Source organism: Grus americana, chromosome 6, assembly GCF_028858705.1.
Source record: "Grus americana isolate bGruAme1 chromosome 6, bGruAme1.mat, whole genome shotgun sequence".
Classification (NCBI taxonomy): Eukaryota; Metazoa; Chordata; class Aves; order Gruiformes; family Gruidae; genus Grus; species Grus americana.
In genome coordinates this window covers 41,896,374-41,916,976 of record NC_072857.1, presented here as the reverse complement: position 1 = coordinate 41,916,976, position 20,603 = coordinate 41,896,374, and the positions used below count along the sequence as shown (strand labels likewise).

The 20,603-nt window shown below is 49.1% G+C and overlaps 1 protein-coding gene across 3 annotated transcripts in view; it reads right to left on the bottom strand.

Moving 5' to 3' along the window:
* Window positions 1–7,191: 7,191 nt before the first annotated feature.
* Window positions 7,192–20,603, bottom strand: part of TWIST2 (twist family bHLH transcription factor 2) — a 36,959-nt gene continuing 23,547 nt past the window's right edge. The window contains exon 2 of one of the 3 annotated variants that reach the window (XM_054830182.1): window positions 7,192–7,964. The gene's annotated coding sequence lies outside the window, so the exon portion shown is untranslated. Of the gene's footprint in view, window positions 7,965–19,005; window positions 19,382–20,603 lie in introns of those variants that run through there. The other 2 variants (XM_054830184.1, XM_054830183.1) reach the window with 2 other exon arrangements.

Below are 20,603 nucleotides of genomic sequence, written 5' to 3'. Positions count from 1 at the left end.
GTAATAACTCATGCAAACATCTCTTCAGCCAACTCCTCTGACTTCATATATCCCTGGGGACCAAAAAAAAAAAAACCAAACAAACCCAGAAAGAAAATCAATTGGAAGGAAATTAGCTTCCCTTCATGGCCAAGATGTTAAAAATTGAGTGCAGGCACAACCACATCCACCCCTCTCTGGGGTGGAGCAGCAAACAGCATCTATGCTCTCCTGTCCCCTCTCCTAACATCCTACCTGGGGGGCTTGGGATGGCACGGCGCCACCAGGAGACCACAACTCCTTGTGTTGCATCACTGCCACCGAGCTGCAAGGAGCTGGCTGAGGTCAGGCATCCTCATGCTCTCCAGGAGCATCAGTGCCCACCAGGTACTACAGCCTGGTGCCACGTGTCCATCAGAGGGAAGGTGGCATTGGTGGGGCAGGGTGGTGGCCATGGGGCTGAACAGGCACTGGCTGTGATTGTCACTGTTGTGTAGAGGAAGCTCTGATGAAATGTGGTCTGGTGGAAACCAGTGGGACGGTATAGAGGTGTCCAGGGGAAAGCGATGGAGAAAAAGCAGAGCAAATATGGAGGTCAGAGGTCTCATCTTGGATGGATGTTGTGGCTAAAGAGCGGCTAAGGTTGGCCATGTGCGAGGCTCATGGCTAGATGTGGCAGATGTGTGGCTGGCCCCATGGATGGATGGGATCTGCCAGCTTTGGCATGAGCCACACCAGCGTGGCGGAAGGGGCTGTGCCCAAGGAGGTCCATGCCCTGCAATTTGGGTCCATCACTCACCAGGACTTGCTCTGCTTGCTGCTTGGCTGGAGAGCCCCACGCAGCCCCCAGCCACTGCTTAGTGCCCAGAGGGGTGAGGAGGAAGAAGATGCTTGGCCAGCTCCTCATGCCATGCATGAGGAAGCAAAGGGCTGTTGGAAGGAGAGGGGACAGGGTCAAAAACCAGTGGTGCAGGTGCCAGAGCTGAGCCTTGGTGCCAGACCCAGGCGGGCTGGGGGATCATGGCATGAGTCCCCACCTCCCACAGCGCTCGGCAAGCCGCTGTCTCGCACATCGCCGGGACCATGCCAGCTGGTCCCTCGCCCAGTTCCTGCTGAGTTTCCACCAGATCACTAATTTGGGAAAGCAAGCTGCAGTCTGGCAGGCCGCTCTTGAAAGACGTTTCTGAAATAAGGGATGTTAGGAAATTTCATTATGTATCTTGCGGCCACGTGCGAAGCAGGAATGGTTTTTTCAAATAACTACCCGGACAACTCAAAGACGTGATGAACTGCAAATGACCCACTGAGCCCATTGTTTCTAGTAGCTGGTGAAAAAGCCACAGTGACCGAGGCAGGGATGTCAGACCCGGGTTGAAAACAATGCTGCTTGAAGTGGTGGCATGAAGCTGGGGAGTGGGGGGGGGGAGAGTCCCTTTCAGCAGTGTGACTTGGTGCAGGGGAGGGGACACACCACTGACAATAAGGAAAAACTCAGAGCAAACCGTGCAAGTCCCCAGCCTCAAGCTACCTTCGCATGAGAGCAAATTTATGCTGGCGTGCCATGCCGTCGAGCGCGGTGCAAGCACGCCAACATTGGAAAGGCTCAACTGGAAGCACATGCTCCGTCCATATTCATCATCCAGGCTGGAGTACAGATAAAGAAGGCTAACCCTTTTGTAAGTGTTGGCTGGAGGAAATATGACTTATCTTGAAAAAATGAATCATGTTTCAGCAAATGCTTCCTGCAGAAATATTTTTCTCACAGTCTTTGTTTCGGGTTTTGGCAGATCTGGAGGTGCTGGCGTTAGCAAAAGCTGTCCCTCCCGCCCACTGTTCCTGGGGCTTGAATAGGAAATAAGAAATAAAGGCAGAGGGTACGTGGAAGGCTAAATCCATCACCACTTCTGCTCCACGCTGCGGCAGGATATGAAGCTTAAAGGCGAATTTCAAAGGAGATCCCCAGATAAAGTCAAGGAGAGCTGTGTGCTTGGCTGCTTTTGCAAACGTACCCGCACTGGGCAGTCAGCTTGCAAATCTGTCTTTACTGCCTTGTACAAATCCCTGTCAGGTGCTGAGGTTTGTTGGAAACCAGCCCCTAGTTCCTTCTTTCTTTCCTGAAAACTTTTTGGGAGGGGCAAAGGGGGGATATCTCCTGTTGGTATTTCAGAAAATGTGTGCTTCACCACAGAAAAAAAAAAAAAAAAAAAAAAAGAAAGAAAGTAAAAGCCACGTTTGCACTTGCAAATCAGTCCTGAGCTCCTTCTCTCCTTCTGCAAAGGCTTTGACAACGTTCCTGTCCGCCCGCAGGGAGAGAGCGCCATTTGTAAATGTCGTCCAGGGTCACAGTTCAGGAGGGGAGGAAGAAAAAAAGTCTATCTTGATTCTGGAGAACTTCAAATTTTTTTCTTCCCAATGGTAGGGAATTTTTCATGGGAAGGCAATTTTATTCCTCTGCCTGGTAGGCTCACCAATCATTTTAAAATAGACCCCTGGGGGAATAAGGCCTTTAAAAGCTCCATTTGCTCCCAGTCATTTTACACAGTAACCCAAGCTGAAGTGAAAGATCTTTATTTAAATATGAATTAAGCTCCAACCTTACTCTTTACTGTGTTATTTTCCTTTGAGGTTTACTTTGATATTATTTCAAAGTCTTGAAGCTAACAAAATGCTGGCCAATATTTAAAGTGACAGAAGAGTTCTGGAAAAAGATTTAGGAGGCAACTAAAGTCGTTCAGTGCAGGGCTCTGAAACAAGACAGGAAATCATAAAAGGGCTGAGTGCACTTTACCACGCTCAAAACAAATTCTGAGACTACAAAGGCGGGTGGAATGGCATCGAGACCACAAAAAGCATCAAGATACAGCTGGAAAGCCTACATCAGCTTGAATTATTCCATTAAAACATGGGTGAAATGCTGGTAATGTATGGCGTTTTCTTCTTATTGGGGTTTAGGTGACCAGTTTCTGGCTATTGATTTGGTGCTAGAACTGGGAGAAAGGGTTAAAGATGAGACATAAACTCATGATTTTTAATGCGTTGTGAAGAGACCATGCCTGAGCGATGAAGGGATGGGTTGTGGAAGAGGGTCTTCTGCTGGGCTTGGCCTCTCCCTTTGCCTTTAGTGGCTTCCAGCAGTCCATCTGCTGCTGAAGCAGCTGCTGGAAGAGGTTTTGTCTGCCTGAAGAAGATGGAGGAAGGCTCCACGGGAAGGGTCTGATCCTCCCAAACCACTGCGCATGTTGGCCAGCCAGATGAGGCTCAACACGGAGTCCCAGGGAAACACTGGTGAAGCTGTCTTGGGGTGGTGAGCATTACTTCTTGGTGTCAGTAATTGCAATCTCTCCTCTCAGTGAGCACTTCGAAAGGGATCTCCAAAGTCCAAGCACCCAGAAGTCATTTGTGGGTTTTGAGATCCATGTTTGGTTGAATCCAGCAATGAACAGAGCCCTTATTTAAAATACCTGAGGGCTGGAGCACCTGTCCTATGGAGACAGGCTGAGAGAGTTGGGATTGTTCAGCCTGGAGAAGAGAAGGCTCCAGGGAGACCTTAGAGCACCTTCCAGTCCCTGAAGGGGCTACAGGAAAGCTGGAGAGGGATTGGTGACAAGGGCAGGGAGTGACAGGACAAGGGGGAATGGCCTGAAGCTGCAGGAGGGGAGATGGAGATGGGATGTGAGGCAGAAATCCTTCCCTGTGAGGGTGCTGAGGCCCTGGCACAGGGTGCCCAGAGAAGCTGTGGCTGCCCCTGGCTCCCTGGCAGTGTTCAAGGCCAGGTTGGATGGGGCTTTGGGCAACCTGGGCTAGTGGAGGGTGTCCCTGCCCATGGCAGAGGGTTGGAACAAAATGGGCTTTAAGGTCCCTTCCAACCCAAACCAGTCTGGGATTCTGTGATTTCTGGCCAATGCTGTGAGCAAAGCTAGGCAGAACAGATGGAGGCCACATCCATACAAGTGATGTGCTGTATGGGGGACAACCACTTGCAATGCTTTGTTCCTCAAGCCTGGCCAGGTGACATGTGAGACTAGCTTCAGCAAAAATGTCAGGCAACAGCACTTTCACGTCACTTGTGATTTCTGGGTACAATTTTTATCTTTATGTTTAACCCTGATAAAGGCCACTTCATAACTGCAGTAAATAGATTTATCATTATCCTGATCATACAGTTGACTGCATATGGGTGCCCCGGAAGGCTCTGGGTCTCCCTTCTCTCCCAGGTTTGGGTGGGACGCAAGCCCAGGTCTCAGTGCTGAGACGATGCTAGCCAACATAGACCTCTTTTTGCTGTCATTCTTTCAGGGGGAGTGAATTCACTATCCCAGAAACGGTGCCTGGGTGGTCCCAGCCAAGCGAGGACTCCAAGTTTACAAGCATCCCTGGGAAAAATTGTCAGTGCTCCCCCCTTTCCCGATCCTTCCTTGCTGTCAGTGTTCCCCGGTTGTGTGAAAATGGGGTGACCTTGGGGGAGGCCAGGGAGAAAAGAGATCCCAAGGGGTGAGACTTGGGGTTTGGATTTGTTTGTTGGCATTTTATTTATTATTTTTTCATTTGGTCTATATCAAAGACTCTAGCTGAACATGCGAGTGGCAGCTGAAGACTTTTTCCCCCCTTTTGAAAATGGGGTTGGGTTTGGCAGTGCTTAGCTGAGCTGAGATTGAGTAAAAAAAACCAAACCACCTTTAAAAAAAAACAATCAGTACGCTTTACATCACCACCTCAGCACTTGGCTTCTTTCCAGTGAATATTTTGCTTTGCTGTTAGCTGGACCCCTGCACAAGATAGGATGCGCTGGGTCCTTTCTGTAGCCTTTCATGTGCACAGAGACCAAACAGCCCAGGACCAATATTTAGCCAGGCTCCGCACATTCATGCGTGCTGCCACGAAGGAGCAACCCTGTTGTCAGGAGCTATTGTCTGCGGCTGAGCTTGCTGCATTAAGGGATTTTTGTTTTCATCCTCTTTTGCACAAGAGAGTCTGTCCCTGCCCTCGGGCACATCTCTCCGTCTCTCACAGGACCCCTGCGGTTTCGTGCAGGGATGGGCTTGGGAAGGACAAACTGAGTCACCTTGGGAACTGGGGTGAATGGTGTGAGAAACGTTATTGAAAAAAAAAACCTCCTATGTATGAAAAAGAAAAGCAAATATATCTGTGATGTCCTGTGCACGACAACACAGCTGCAGTTTTAGTATCTGGGTTTTACCTCTTGCTCCTAGCTGACCCACGTTGCTGGCTGTGGGCTGCAGCTCATGCGAGATGAACCCATCCCAAATGAAAAGCCTTTTCAGCAGCTGATTGAAAGGCGTGTGTCTCTATTCATCAATTCAAGTGTGTTTTCTGTTAAAAATCTGTTATCCGAAGAGTTTACAGCTCTCAAATCGTCAAGACTTTTTTGAGCATTCGATAGTCTCAGTTCAGTTCTCCCCTCGGGAACTGAAACCACTCATCCAAGCCCCGTGGCATGATTGTTTTCTGACTGGCCTGCTCAGCTTTTACAGTTACTACATTTTCCGCCTGAAAAAAAAAAAAAGTTGCATCATATCTTTGGGCTCCAAATTTACCTCTCCAAGGCCGATCACCCACAGGAGCCTTGGCTAACCCGCAGAATTCACAGAAAAGGTACCAACTGGTGCTTGTGAGTATTTATTTCCACTAGTAGTTGGTAGTGCACTTTGCGAAGACATCAAATGCTTTGATCTACCATGCCAGGTCCTTAAATGCATGACATTGGAGCACGAGGTTCAGCAGCCCTGACCCTTTGTAGCATCAAGGCACATGGCATCTATGGTGGCACTTACAGCTGCACACGTCTGACCTATGGCTTGGGTAGGTCTGGCCATCCCCTCCTGGTCCTGGTCCTGGTCCTGGTCCTGGTCCTGGTCCTGTCCTGTCCTGGGAGAGCAGGGCAGCACAACAGGCTTTTCTGACGAGCCATTAATAAGGCTGAAGTTAGATTTGGGTGCCCGTGCTTGGAAAATGTCGGTCCTTGTGGTAAAATCAGTTTGGCGCAATCTGGAGCATCGTCAAATATTCGGGAAATTGCAGAAACTAACACACAAACACGCACACCCCTGGGGGAAAAAATATTCCATTTGTTGCATGACATGCTGCATCGCATGACAGCTGTTAAATTCACCTTCTTAAATGGCATTTTTGGCTCTGCTGGTACCAAAAGCCCAGACTGAGATGTCATTTATTTTTAAGAAAGTAAGAGCTTCTAATGGATTGGATGTCTTTTACTCTATGCAACTGTGCTTGTTTTAAAATAAACATTTGAGGTTCAAGCTCTGAAACCTATCAGGCAATTAATGCATCTGATACACACATGCATGTTCTTGATTTGGCATGTTAAAATGTTTTTTCTCTGAAGCCGGTGTAGATGGAATGACATGATTTATTTTTTAATGGCTCTAGACGCCACAGAGTTGCTTTTTTTTTTTTTTGTTCCCCCATAATCAATTATCCTTCACCATCTTTTCTTCCGCCCTCCCAAGAACTTCACTCCCTGCCAGTTTCTGAGCAGATCTTTCTCACAAAGATCTGTTTTGCCTCTTGCTTTGCAAAGCTGAGTTGATAATCCCAACAACAAACGCTGAGGCTCCCAAAGCGCCTTTGCCAGAGACCTGCCCTTTCATCAGTGTCTCTGCATCACCTCGGTGTTGCAGCCCAGATGCTCTCAAGCTAACCAGCGTCGTTCTTAATCCGGCAGGGAATGGGTGTGAGAACAAAAAGTCATTTGGGATAGTTTAGCCCCATGTTTCCAGATACACTGCGATTATTTTGTAAAGGATTTTTTTTTTTTCCCCAGAATGAATTCTTTTTAAACATGTTATTTATGACCTGGAAATTGAAACCTGGCTTCAGCACGTGTATGACCGACGGGGCTCTGCGAGGCGGTGGAGGACGGTTGGCGAGCACCAGCAAAGCCGAGCAGTGGTTGCTCACAGGGTGGAAGGTAAGTGGGATGGAGGAGCAGGTCAGAGACTCCGGGTGACCATTTCTACAGTGCAGCTATAGAAATGTGGGTTATGCATCTCCTCTGGGCACAATATGCAAGGCAGACATCAGCCCCGGCAGGTGATGCTCATACCTTCTGCACCCCATCACCTGGGAAACAGATTTTAGCCAAATCGGTGAGTCTCAAAACATTGCGGGGTGCAACAAAGCAGCTGTAGAGTGAAGAACGTAAATCTCGTACCTCCAGTAGCTGCATGACATCTTTATTTTTATTGGCAAGAGAAGCAGTATACACAGCGACATTGCAGTCTCTTAGCTCGTTAAAAATATCTCAATAAATAAAACAAATAAGCAACATATACACTGGAACAGAAAATGAAAAAAAAAAAGGGGGGGAGAGGGGAGCGGTAGCAAATCATGGAGCAATAAGGAAGAGGCGGTAGAGTGTGGAGGGCACTCTGTAATCCAGGCTGTACTTGAAACAAATCATGCAGGGAGCTGGGGACATGGTGGGCTTTTTTCTTTTTTTTTTTTTTTTTTTTCTGAGAGCCTTGGTCCAGTTTTGACATTACTGTACAAGAAATCAGGCTTTGAATTTTAAAAAAAAACAGACAAACACCCCCCCCAAACACCCCAGAAAGAATACAGCTAAGGGGAAGTAAAATTCGAACCCAAAGATTTCTCATAAATGTATTCCTGAATTAAGATTTTTCAGAAAAAAAAAAGAAAAGAAAAGAAAAAAGAAATAAAACCAAACACACAGACAAGACACACACAAAAACCCAACAACAACGAACAACCAGGAATGTTGCTTCTCATTTCTCTTTGGTCAGTCGCTTGGGGAGAGATGTTGCAAAATTTCAGACCGTTAGCTTTGGTGCTGTTTTCTGCTCAGTCTAAGTGCTCCGCAAGAGTTCAGAGCGAGGGAGGTCAAGAGGGGTCTTTTGGACCAGTTTACTTGAGGTCGTTAAGGTTTCAGAAGCTACAAACTTGGAGACATCCCAATTCCACTTCAGCCTCAGACACTGGACAGTCTGGAGAGAAGAGAAGAGAAAAAAAAAAAAAAAGAAGAGAGAAAAGTAAAAATAAATACACCGAATACAGGACATCTTTCTGAGATGTATTGTCTCATGAGTTCTTTTCCCCTACAAATCAAGGCTGTGGTTCATGAACACCCAGAACCACGTGTTGAAACCTGCCCCTAGTCCCAGCAGCACAGGGGCACAGAGTCAATCCAGCAGCTAGGCGAGATCCAACGCACCAGGAGCAGCCCTCAATGCCTCGTAAGCAAGCGAAACGGGGGGATCGGATGCTCAGGTGCCCAAGATGGGCTTTAGAAACCCCACCCACAGCAACTCTCAGCTCCTCCTGCAAAATCAGGCAAACCCCACTGGAAATTAATACGTATTCCTTCCATTCTGGGGTAATATGTTTATGCAATATCTAAGCACATATAAAACCAACCAAAAAAAAAAAAAATCAACCTAAACTTAACAGTTCTTTTGACTTTTGGATGTATAGCCTAAGTTCAGAGTCTGGTAATGTCACAGCCTGTTTTTCATTGTACTGTAATGGTAAATCCACAGGCAGGAGCGATGCAGCCATCAAAAAGTCCATGTGCTGACAGCAGCATCTCCGGCCCCGAGGGATGTTGTGCTAAACCCCTGTTTTCCATGCAGTTCCTGGTGACCCACCCCCGCGTATCGTCTCTCCTCTGCCCAGTTCATCTGGACATGACAAGATGGGGCAACACATCGGGGAGCCCTGTTACCTGCGGGGTTTGTTCCAATCTGCAGCAACCCACGGCTGCTTGTTTGAGGGCTGGTGGGACAAACTCTGTGACCCAGCAGTGCCCACGGGAGAGCCCCTCTAACTTGGGGGAGGGATGGCTTTGCAGGCAAGATGCTTTTTCTGCCTTCAGAAAGCCACCTCAGCTCATATATCAAAAAGCAGATATAATTATTTCCTCCCACTAAGGAAAGCTTCCATTTAGCTTATTTCCTTTCCTTTCCTTCTCAAAGTTATTAATTATCTAATTACAACCACATTCTGCAGACGAGCTCAGGACTTGACAGGCTGCCCAGGACCACTTAGGAAAGCTTAACTGCTTGGTGTGCGCGAGCGGCGGCGGTTTGTGTGTGCGCACGTCTGACCGATGACAGGCTGGCTCTTTCCTAATGCTGGCGTTGCCGCAGCCCTGGCTGGGGAGGGACTCAGGAAAGGAAAATAAAATACAGGGAGGAGGAAGATATGGTGGAGAGATTTTTCTGTTTGAGCCTGGGGTAACCTTCAAGCTCAGTTTCTTTTTTTTTTTTTTTTTAAATTATTTTCTCCAGCAAGGGATGGAGGATGCTCACTGCCAAATGTCCTGCTCTTCTCTGAACCCGTCAGTCCTGTAAAACAACATGAAAGTGAGTAGAAAGTAATACCAGGCTGATCTATTTCCACTGATTTTTTTTTTAAATGCCACCCAAAACTGGAGAGGTCGGCGCAAAGCTGCTCTTAGAGCAAAGCTGGCGATTCGCAAGCCCCGATGTCTTTAACCCTGGGTGAGATGCGCTGCTCTGGCTGCTGCTGCTGCAGTGCGGGATCTCATTTCCACTGGTCTTTGCTGGTTTCCAGCAGCTCTTTTGGCTCCGGCCAACTGGAAAAATGGGAATTTCACAGCAGCTCAGTGCTAACAGGGTGTTTTGGCTTCCCCGTTAGGTTGAGATGAACGAGCGAGCTCCTACCCATCGGACAGCAGCACTGCTGTGCCCCACAGCTCTGGCACTGCTCTGCCAGGTCATCCCCCATGCTCCCAGGGATTAATCCGTCCTTTCCTATCCCATGTGCCGGGGTCATGGTGGGCAGATGTGGCTGCTGTTCAGACATCACTTGGCCAGTGCCTGGTAGGACTGGATGATGTGGTAGGCTATTTCCACTTTTATTTTCTGTGATTGCCCACTGCACGTTAAAGCAGCCTATCTCAGCCAATGGAGCAAGATTTTGACCAGATACAGAGGTCACTCAAAGGAAGCTGCTATACCTGGCCACAAAGGGGTTATTCTCCCCATCTTGATGTGTATTTGTGTTTCAGTTCATGTTGTGTAACATTTTGCTGGTTGTTCTTGCCACATATTCTATGTAAGATCCACATCAAAGAGTAAAACCCCCTCATTCCCAGACCCAATCTGTCAGCACGAGAGAAGGAAAGAAGAGGACAAGATGAGAAACGCTGCCCTGACCCACTCCCTGCATTTCTTCTTCTCTGGATCTTTGGGATGTTGGATGCTGACTGCTTTTGAAAATCTGGCTCTTAGTAGCAATTTTGAAAACACAGGTAATGGGAGGAGGTGGGCATCTGCTCATTGCGTGAGGGACATGTTTTGGTGGTGGGATGTGTGGAAACATGTCCACTGCAGGCAGAGAAGCAATGAGATGTGTGATGGCTGCACCCAACCTGTTCCTCTTCAGTTGCCCCCTCCAGGTCACTCAAATAGAAGAGTACTGTGCTAAAAACCTGACAGCATCCCACGCGGAGCTTAATAAGGTGAGGAGACTTCAGTGGCCTCTCTGTTTAAGAGTGCTACGTATAGTGGAGAAATTATACTCTGAATCTAGTTTGTGAACCTCTTGTTGGAAACCTGGGCCTTGCTCGCTGTGGTCTGAATCTTGCCGGGGGGACGAGGGTCATCTCCTGGCTGAGGAAGAGGGATAACACCCCAAAAACCCTGCGGGTTGGGCTTTCCTCCTCTCCTACCCAGTGCTGCCGCAGCACACAGCCAGACCCGTGGTGGTGGCTGCCTGCTCCTGCCCCTCGTTTCTGGAGAGCCCATCTTGAAGTATCCCAGTTTCTTGTGCCTGGTACCCCAGAAGGGCTGGCTCTGACCCCCCCTAAAACAGCATGCACCAAAAGGGGAAGCACGGCCCCGCTTGTCTTCAGGAGCTATAAAATGAGTCACTGGGGCCCTTCTGGCTCCATCCCCTGTTCAATTATAGAGAGCTTTTCCATAATGATTTTGTGCTTTAATGGACCCCCCCCCCCAAGGTCCGAGCTTCATGTTGATGACCCTTTAATCCCCAAGGGGCTCAGCAAGGCATTCGTCAAAGCCTGCCAAGGCGCTCCACTGGCAGCTACTCCTGCGGCACTCCTCAGGTCCGCTCCCACGGAGGGTTCCTCATGCGTTCCTGCAGGAACGGCTGCGGGTTTCCCACGGCAGCTGGATGATGAGGTATGGATCTATAGGACTTATTCTTAAAAGAAGCAGCAATGCCCATAGCGGATGTCACAGGGAGGAGGCAGAGTTTCTTCCTGGCACTAAGCTGGTGTGGTAGCACAGCAGGACCTTGCAGAGCTTAGGTTTAATCCCAGCTCATGCACAGGTTTGCTATGTAATTGTTCTCATGTGCCTCGGTTTCCCTGGTTGGGAAATTCCTTTCTTACAGCACATGTGGGATTTAATCAACCGGTGCCCGTAAGGCACTTATGATTCTCAAGGTATAGCTGAAGGGCACAAGACTATATTATAACAATACACGATCATAATACCTGGACTGGGAGGTGACACATGGTGAAGCTCTCTGCTGAACATAGTTTCCAAGCATTTCTCTTATCCTGTAGCTTGTTGCACAGCGTATAGTTGTTAAACACTGCTGTATCGCAGACCCGATGCACTTTGCACCGTGCAGTGAACTGAGGGCTTGCTGCTCTATTTTTTCCCTTGCATTCCCAGCCCAAGAGCACAGCACGGAAACCACGACAGCTGAGAGCTGCAGGCGTTATGTAAGGTGGAGACAAGAGCACAGCCCTGGTTGCAGGAAATTTTGAAACAGGTCCCTGAAATCCTTGCTTATGGAGAATTAGGGTGAGTTTGGTTGCAAAGGGATTGAAATAATTTCCATAACATGTCCAAGAGTGCAAATGAAATAGGAAATGCAGCAAAATAATTTGAGTTTTTTGTTTCGGTTTTGGTTTTGTTTCTTTTTAAAGGATGCTTTTGCAACTTCTCTTAAAGTTGGGAATGTAAAAAAATGGTTCTGCGCCCGGGGCCCAGCCTCTCTCCCTGCGCATGGGCTTTGGCTAGCCAGAATCCCTGCCAGGAAGGCGCCAGCCCACCTTCTTGCCTTGTCTTTGGGGCTGGGGTCCAGCAGCGAGCAGGGCGATGACGGGTGCGAGCGGCGGTGTAGCGCAGCGCACACCAGCTGCTCGCCCTGCGCCAGCTGGTACTGATTTCAGCAGTGGCCGAGAATTTTATAGACTGTTTCCTCCCGCCCTTCCCCTTCAGCCTGGGGAAGTAAAAACCAGCATGGGTTAAAGCGGAGACCCCAGCCCCGCTTGGTGGGTTGGTGCAGGCACGCTGCCTGTGGGCTGACATTGCTACCTTCGGGTGCCTCCGGAGTGGATGTGGTTTCTGACCGAACATCCTTGCTGAAAGGAGTTTGAATTGCAATAACAAATTTCTTATAAGTGGCACCGGTGGGCACGCTCCTCACCGACCCCATGTGTGCCTGCCGGTCCCAGACAGCTGCCCCACTGCCCCGGCACAGTCCCTGCTGCCATGTTTTGCCTCCTTTGAAGTCTCCTTCCCCAGATTGCGCCTGCTCTTTAAGCATCCCCACAACATTCATTTTAATGGGATGTGAGCTTCAAAGGCTGCTTTTTTTGCAGGCTGTGGAGGTTTGGAGCGGCATTGCTCCAATGGGCTGGCGAGCAGCAGGGCTGCACGGGGTGAGGGGGTAAGACACAAGCAGAGCAGGCAGCATTGCCGGGCACGGGTGACAAAAAAGCTCTGCGATCTTCCTCCCTGGGAAACAAACACGCACCGAGGAAGCAAACATTAAAACCGGCCCACAAGAAAGCACCGAACAAACTCAGCTGGAGATCGTCATCGCCACCGTCTCAAAATTTATCATTCCAAAATGAGAATAACCAGAAGGGTTAAATACAGGGAGATATACCGCAAAAGCCTACTCCGGCTATCACTAGTCCTGGCTGATAATTAAGGCTTTATTGTGCTAGGTGCTGCGGAATGGCTGGTAAGATGTTACGGGGGCATTACAGGAAGGAGAAGTCCCCTGTTGAGTCGGATTTGCTTGGAAATAACGCCTAAGCAAGACGGGGCCGAGCAAGCAACCTCTCTGGTTGTTACCCAGGTGTGTACCTTCAGGGCCAGACAGCCTCTACACATTTATCAAGAGGAGGAAAATGTGCTGTAGATGAGTTATTCTGGAATAGTCCAACCACCAGGTTCAAGCAATGCTGGGTTACAACACAAAAGGGGATGCTCCCGCTTTAGAAAAATCAATAAAATGTTTCAGTCGGCGCTAAGTAGCAGCTGCCCTTAATATTTTTTTCAAAGTAAATAAATGCGGCTAGTTCGGGTATTGCATTATGTCATACCCCCGGTACGCCCGCCCGCTTGCACCAGTGCTGCTTGCGTCCTGCCCCGTAGGCACGCAGTGGTCGGGGACAGGGAAAAACAACAGGGAACAATGTAAAACGTGACTCAGGGGCGCACGTGTCGGCCCCCGTGCCTTCTTCGGAGAGAAAAGGTCAGCACGGGCTGGCGGCGAGATTTTTTGAAATGCCGAAGCAAGCAGCTCCAGAAATCGAGTTGTTCTTTTTGAGATTAGGAAACGCCAAGCTGGAAGGGAGGATGAATTTCAGCGTCTTGACTCTTGGGCCAAAAAGTCTGAATTTGGATTATTTCTGGCCACGAGAGCCCTGTCTCACCTGGCTAGCGGGAGAGTGGGCTGGATGCAGCCCGTGGCAGGCGACCTGGGTTCCTGAGAGCATCCCGTGCTGCTCTCCCCCAGCACCTGTGCCCCAACTCAACCTCGGATTTCGCTGCCGTTAAGACCTACATGGCAGCTTGAAGCTGAGATGCCCAGGAGGATCTTGCTGGGAGCAATCACCTAACCTGGCAGGGCTTGTCACCACCACGGGCAACGTCCCTAGATGAGGTGCTTTAGGTTTATGTGCTCGCTGCCACACACCCTCAGTTCAGTCCTTAACCTTGCTCATTCCTGAGCTTGGTGAACCGGGGACCATCGCTCCAAGCTGCCTTGGGAATGACTGATTTAAAAAGCATATGGCAAATATCAATCCTAACATCCATGGTCAGGTTTGTACGCTTTGCCTTCAGGCATCCCGTGGTTTGTTTTTTTTTTTTTTTTATCTGCTCAAAACCTGCTGAAAGTTATGCTGCTTGAGCTGAAAATTTTCCATGCCCAACGGTGATTCCTCTTTCTCGTCGCTGTTTTTGTTTTCTGGAGCCTGGGCAAAAATGGTCCAGCTGTTTCGGAGCACGGGGAGAGTGGAAAACAGCCACGCTCCAAAAATGCTGAGGGCTTCTCCGTGACTTGTGTGTTGGAAGCTGGGACGGCAGCGGGTGGAAAGCTGAAAGGCAGCAATGCAAATCGCCCGGCTTCCAAAGCACCGTCCCACCTGGACCTGGAGGAAATTAAGTTTGTTTTGACCTAGTTCTGAGCCTCCCAAAATTGCCTTCCAACTATGCACAGGCTGAGTGTTTCTGTGAGCCATATGAAGCAGACCTAAGGCAGGAAGCACGGGGAGTTATTTTGGCTTGGCTTTTATCGCGGTGCCGTCAAACTTGCAGCCACCGTGAAGCAGCAGAGATGTGCTAGAGTGGAGGCAAGGTGGTGGCGGCCAGGAGCCCGACTCACGACCAGCAGGTTGGGACGTACACGAGCAAACCTCTTATGAGGAGCAGCTGAGGGAACTGGGGTTTTTTAGTCTGGCGAAGAGGAGGCTGAGGGGAGACCTGATCGCATTCTACAACTACCTGAAAGGAGGTTATAGTGAGGTGGGTGTTGGTCTCCTCTCCCAAGTAAGTGGAGAAAGGACAAGAGGGAATGATCTCAAGTTGCATCAGGGGAGGTTGAGATTGGACATTAGGAAAAATTTCTTCACCGAAAGAGTGGTCAGGCATTGGAACAGGCTGCCCAGAGAGGTGGTGGAGTCACCATCCCTGGAGGTGTTCAAAAAGCATGTAGACGTGGCACTCTGGGACATGGTTTAGTAGACATGGTGGTTGGACTTGATGATCTTAGAGGTCTTTTCCAACCTTAAAGATTCTCTGATTCTATGAAACCAGGTATTTCACACCTCGATTAGATAAAACGCATTCCCAGCAGAGTGCCTGGGCCAAGCTTTAGCAAACTAGCGTGGCCCCTTAACCCTGAGAGGTGGGATGCCTGTGGCCTCCCTCCTGCCTGAAGAAGTACATGGTGTCCCATAGCAAGGTACACCCAAACGCAGCCCGTGTGTGCGTGCAGCCTTGCCTCTCTCCTGCCATGCCCTCAAACCCCACCGAGCCCTCCTGCAATGGATGCTCTCCCCATGATGCTGTCCTGCCTCTGCCTGCCTCACCCGAAACCAGAGCAATTGCTCCGTAGCTGAAGGCACCTCCGCCTGCTTCTAGAGTTTGCAGAGACGCTTTTGCTCTGTCAGGCAAAATCTGGACATCAGAAAGTGATCCCAGAGGAATTTTCAAATGCTTTTCAATTCTGCAGTTCCCGTGCTGAAATTTCTACATATAACTTGTATGAAAAAGGCTAAAACCCACACGGAGAATTTAAGCTGAATTCGTCAAATCTTTAGGTGTGATTATGGAAACACGGGGCTCTGTTCTGTTTAAGGATGAGAATACCCTAACTGCACATTTTGTTTGTGTTTGTGCATGGTTTAATATATGCTCAGATATTTTTATAGCAAAAGTCAAAGGAAGACGGGATATGCTGTTCTGCGTTGCAGGCATTGGCTGGATCTCTACCGAAGGGATGTTCTCAAATTATCTTACAGAGTTGTCCGCTGTTCCCAGAGCCAAAATGGGTGGTAGCGTATATTTGAAATTTAAAACATCTTTTGTGATTCGGATGGTGCAAAAATGCAACTTTTAGGAAAAAAATATTATCAGCAGCAGGAGCTTTTGCGAGCAGGTAAGCACCTACCCTCCCCTGCGGGAAAAGGCTGGGGGACCTCAGCCAGAGGCAAGCAGCAGAGGTGAGGCACAAAGGGGAAACTGAGGCACAAAGGAACGGCACTTTAAAATAGCAGAAATTCCCTTGATTTTTTTTAGGGCGTTTCCCACCACGAAAAGGCTAAAAAAGATGGGGATGGGGAATAAATTCTCATCATCGTGGGTTGCTTCTTGCCCTCCGAGGAGTGCCGGTCCTTGCAGCACAGATTCCTCCATGGGCCAGGGAAGGAGAGAGCCTGAATGCATCAGTGCGCGGCTGTCCCTCAAGCAGCGGAAAAGGCAGCAGGGCCAGTCTGCAAGGCTTCAGAGGGGAGGAAGCAGCGGAGAAAGGAATTCAGATAATTGTGTACATGCAGGCTGGGGGGTGGGAGAGAGGGCCAAAATCAGATCTAATGCTGTGGGTACGGACAGAGTGAAACCAGATACCATGGCTTGTGTTTTTCTGCCTTTGCTGGTATGAACCCTTATCAACCATCCGCTCTTGAAGTCTCCCAGATGAAGGAAAGCCACAATTATGTGCATCTTACAGCTGGGAAACCATTTAAAAACATATTCCTCGCAGTTGTTCATTCCTGAGCCGCAGGGACACCCCCCCGCTATCACCAAACGTACCCCTCGCCGTCTAGAGGAAAGCCTCTAATCTAATTTACTCCAGGCTTTTCAGACCTCAGAGGATTTATCTGCCCATGGCTGGTCTGAGGGAAAACATCCTCCCTGCGTCCAGCAGCTCCCTGGTTTTTTATCAGGAACATAACTAGGCGTTTGATGGGGATGTGGCATAAGAAAATGGAGATTTAAGCTTTTTCCTCCTCCCGCCAAGACGGTTTCTGTCTCCCCAACCCATCCTGCGCACCATCGAGAAAGGTTGATGGCTTGCTCGCACTTCACTGTCTGGGAAAAATTGCAGCGATGAAAGATCCTAAATTCAGTTTTTTTCAAAATAAGTCTAATGTCAGCAAGCAGCCAATATTGATTGAAATGACTGAATAATTTTTTTTCTTTCCCCCCTCTCTCTGCTGCAGAAAGGCTCACTGGTGCCCATTACCTATGGAGTAGATGTCAGGGCACGCTGTCCTGTAAGAGCTGCCAGACCTGTAAGATGCTCGAGTCCAGTTTAACAATGCTGTAATGTAGCTGTCACTTTATTTTTTCCTTCCTTTTTTCCAGAGTTTTTTTTAATAAAAAAATGGTTTTAATTATAGAAGAAAATTAACAAAAACTAGAAAACTGACATTTTAGAAGTGCAGGAGATACCATTTGCTTGCATGGATCCAGTGCAGTTGACACTGCTGTGTTTACCAGAACAGCCTGTATTTAAAACTTCTTTATTAATCGTTAATCTATGGACTTATCTATTGACATATTAATCAGCAGTTAGTTGACTGCTTTTGACTGCCACATACTTTCCTATTTTGGTACCTATCATGCAGCTGACCTTCTTGCACCCAGTTCGTATTTACAGGTGGAAAACGAGCTTTCCCATTCCTCCACCTTCAGGTTCTGGAGCACCAGAGGAAGCTGCAACCCTCGCAAAAAAATTTAACAACGCCTCTGCGTGCTCTGATCTCGATTTTTTTCCTTAGCTCCTGGTAACCGAGCTGTTGGGCTTTCCTTGGAGCTTCGCTTCCTTCCCACTTGAGAAGCTGAGAGAGATGCTCACCAAAGGGAGAAGCTGAGGGGGTGGTGCAGCCCCATCCTGGACCCACGAGGTACCCGCAAGCTCAGAGGTCCTCTGGGAAACCAGATGCAAATCGGGGTAGCTTGCCTGTGCCCATCAATGCCAGAAAGCCGAGGTGGCCTTCATCGCACCCAGAAACTTGTGGGCTCAACAACTTCCCGTGGAAAAACTTGCCTTTTGGGGCCCCAAAACACCTAGAGAAAGCCACTTCTTCAGCTTGCAGCGGATTGTCCCAGCCCAGATAAAACCAGTCACCGGGGGCTGGCCTCGCCGTAGGGAGGAGAAGCCAGAGCTCTGCAAGGAAGCATTTTGCTCAGGGTTTCTGTGTTATGTCCTGCCTCTCCACAGCAACCTCCGGGCAGTCAGAAACATTCGCTCCAAGGTGCTATGTTCCTCCCATACCAGAAAATTAAACCAGAAAAAAAAAAAAAAAGGAAAAAAAAAGTGCTTTAAAAAAAAGCTTTAAACAGGAAGGACCCCCCCACAAAGGAACATTCTCCACAGCCTTCCACTCCTCCACACCCCGAGCATCGGCCTCTGCGGGGCAGTGGGGTTCGTCGCAGCTGGAGGAGGAGGAGGTAGGTTTGTGGGAGCCCCTTGTTAAAATCTTGGCAGCACATCACTGAAAGCGCCGCTAGAAATTGCCGAAAGGCGGAAGCTTGCTAATGAGCAGTTGGAGCAGGAAAAAGCAGAGCTGCTTCGACATTTGAAATGACCATCCAAGCTCTGTCCTCGGCTCTGCCCAGCTGCCTCGTGGGTGGCTCAGGAAAACAAGCGCTGGGGACCCCACCAGCATCTCCTGACCCTTCCAAGGGCAAGCAGCCAGGGAAAGCCAGCGGCTGGGCGCAAAGAAGGGCAGGAGGGAGCTGGCCACCACCAAGACCTCCCAGCCAACGGAGCAGCAGAGCAAACCCACCGCTGTTTCCTTGGGCTCGTCTCCCCTCCCCAGAGGCGCTCACATGCGAGACAGGCTTTGCACAAGAAAGGTGTGGAATAAAGGAGCAGTGAGAGGGGGAAAAGGCAGGGAATGAAATGTTCTTCTCGGGCAGCTCCAGTGAAATATATGGGGTTGGGGAGGAGAGGAGGCGCAGACGCAGACGTGTCCCTAAGGAGTGGCTCTGAAGGTGGTGAGGCTCGTGCCAAGGATGAAGGCAGTCATTTCACGTCTTCCTCTGCCTCGTGAGCCCCCCATCCTCCAGCCTCTGGGCTTCTCCGATCAACACAGGCTCCAGCTGCCAGACCACAAGCAATTCTGGGCAGGCAACTGGTTCTCCCTGCCTGAAACACACACCCCAAGCAGTGCCAAAGTGATGGAAATACGTTATGTAGAAATCAGGTGAGGAAGGCAAAGTCGTTATGGATGGGCCATACACGATTACTGAGCTGCTCACAGCAAAAGCCACGTGCAAATCATATCCTGCACAAACACCGCTTAATTAATTAATACAGGCTTCATTTATTTCAGGAGGCAGTTGCATGACCTGTTGTTACAGCTTAATGACTTATGCCATTGGCTGGGCTACGACAACTGACCGTGTATCTGCGCTAAGCTGTTTGGAAAGTAAAATATATCAGCGTTTAAGACAAACATGTTCGTGTAGGCTGAGACTGTCTGGGAGCAAAATATCGATAGGATATTGTGGTTCTTCTTCCTCTCAGGAATATGTGAAGACGGTGGCTCAGGGCAGCTGGTACCACGTGCAGCGTGGTGTGCAGCGTGCTCTGACAATGCTGGCAGTCAGCGTGACACGTGTCTCTGGTCCCTGGCCATCTACAGCGATAAACACAACTGAGATATGAAATGGGCTGTAAAAATACTCTTCTGCCTCTACCCCATTTTAGAATAGCAGAGGGTATTGGGGGGAAAAAAAAAAAAGGAAACCTTTTCTCCTCCCCTCTGTGTTTCTGCTGCAATAATACAAATTCTAGGAAAAACACCTTCTCTAAAAATAAATATATACACCTGCAGCTTTATTCTTTTTCCAAAGGAACCCTTTCGGTGTGGCCTGCTCAGCCAGCAGTTTCCCCGCTCTTCTTATTTTTCCTGTGTGCAGCAACTACTCAGCTTGAGGTTTGCAAACCTCAAGAGCTGCAGCATCCCTGTGGGAAATGACAAGCATCGTCCCCTGGCTCCAGGACTGGGCACCAACAGGTCCCACCCCACGGATGAGACCTTTCCTACCCATCTCCCCACTTTACCTGTCCCTGCCCTGTTTAGATTAGGTATTTTGGGAGCAAGTCCTGTTGTACCTGTACATAACCAAGCACAAGGAGGAACTGCCTCAGCTTTTTTTCACCAGTGCAGCACCAGGACTCCGTAGTAACGTTGACTCCTAAGAGTAAATCAGCAAGTGGATGATAGCAGCCGTCCGTTATGACTGACTCACCTCTGCGGATTAATGCCAGCGGAATTAATACCGCCACCAAAACCCCTGCTTTAAAAGCATCTACGGTTTAAACTACTTCCTTCAAAAAAAAAACCCAAAACAAACAAAAAACCACACCAAAAAAACCCCTCTGGGGCCACCCAGTAAAAAGCAGAGACAGTTTGTATAAAATCAATGGCATTTCGTGGGCTTCTGTGAATAATCCACGGGACAGGTACGATTGCCTTATGAACTCGGGGTGCTTTTTAACGTTCGATACGGTCACTGACAAATAGCAGCTGAAACACCTGTAGGCCAGATGTGCGCAGCTGTACGTGCACTGCCGCTGATCAATCTTCAGATGACATCACGCTCCAGATGCCTGACTTCAGAAATGCGCGGAAGGCAGAGCCGGAGCGAGCAAACTACAAGCTTTGGCATTTCTTTCTTCCCGACGGCGATGCCGTGCCTCCTCCACACGCAATGCCCAGCCCTTTCATTGTCAGCATGACTTGTGTGATGCAACCTCAAAGTAAATAGAGGGGAAGCTTCAGCCGGGCATCTGGGGAGAGACACGGGCATCCTACAGCCAGGAATAACGCCTCTGCCTGAGTAATGTGCTGGGGAGATGGGCTACGCCCTGTG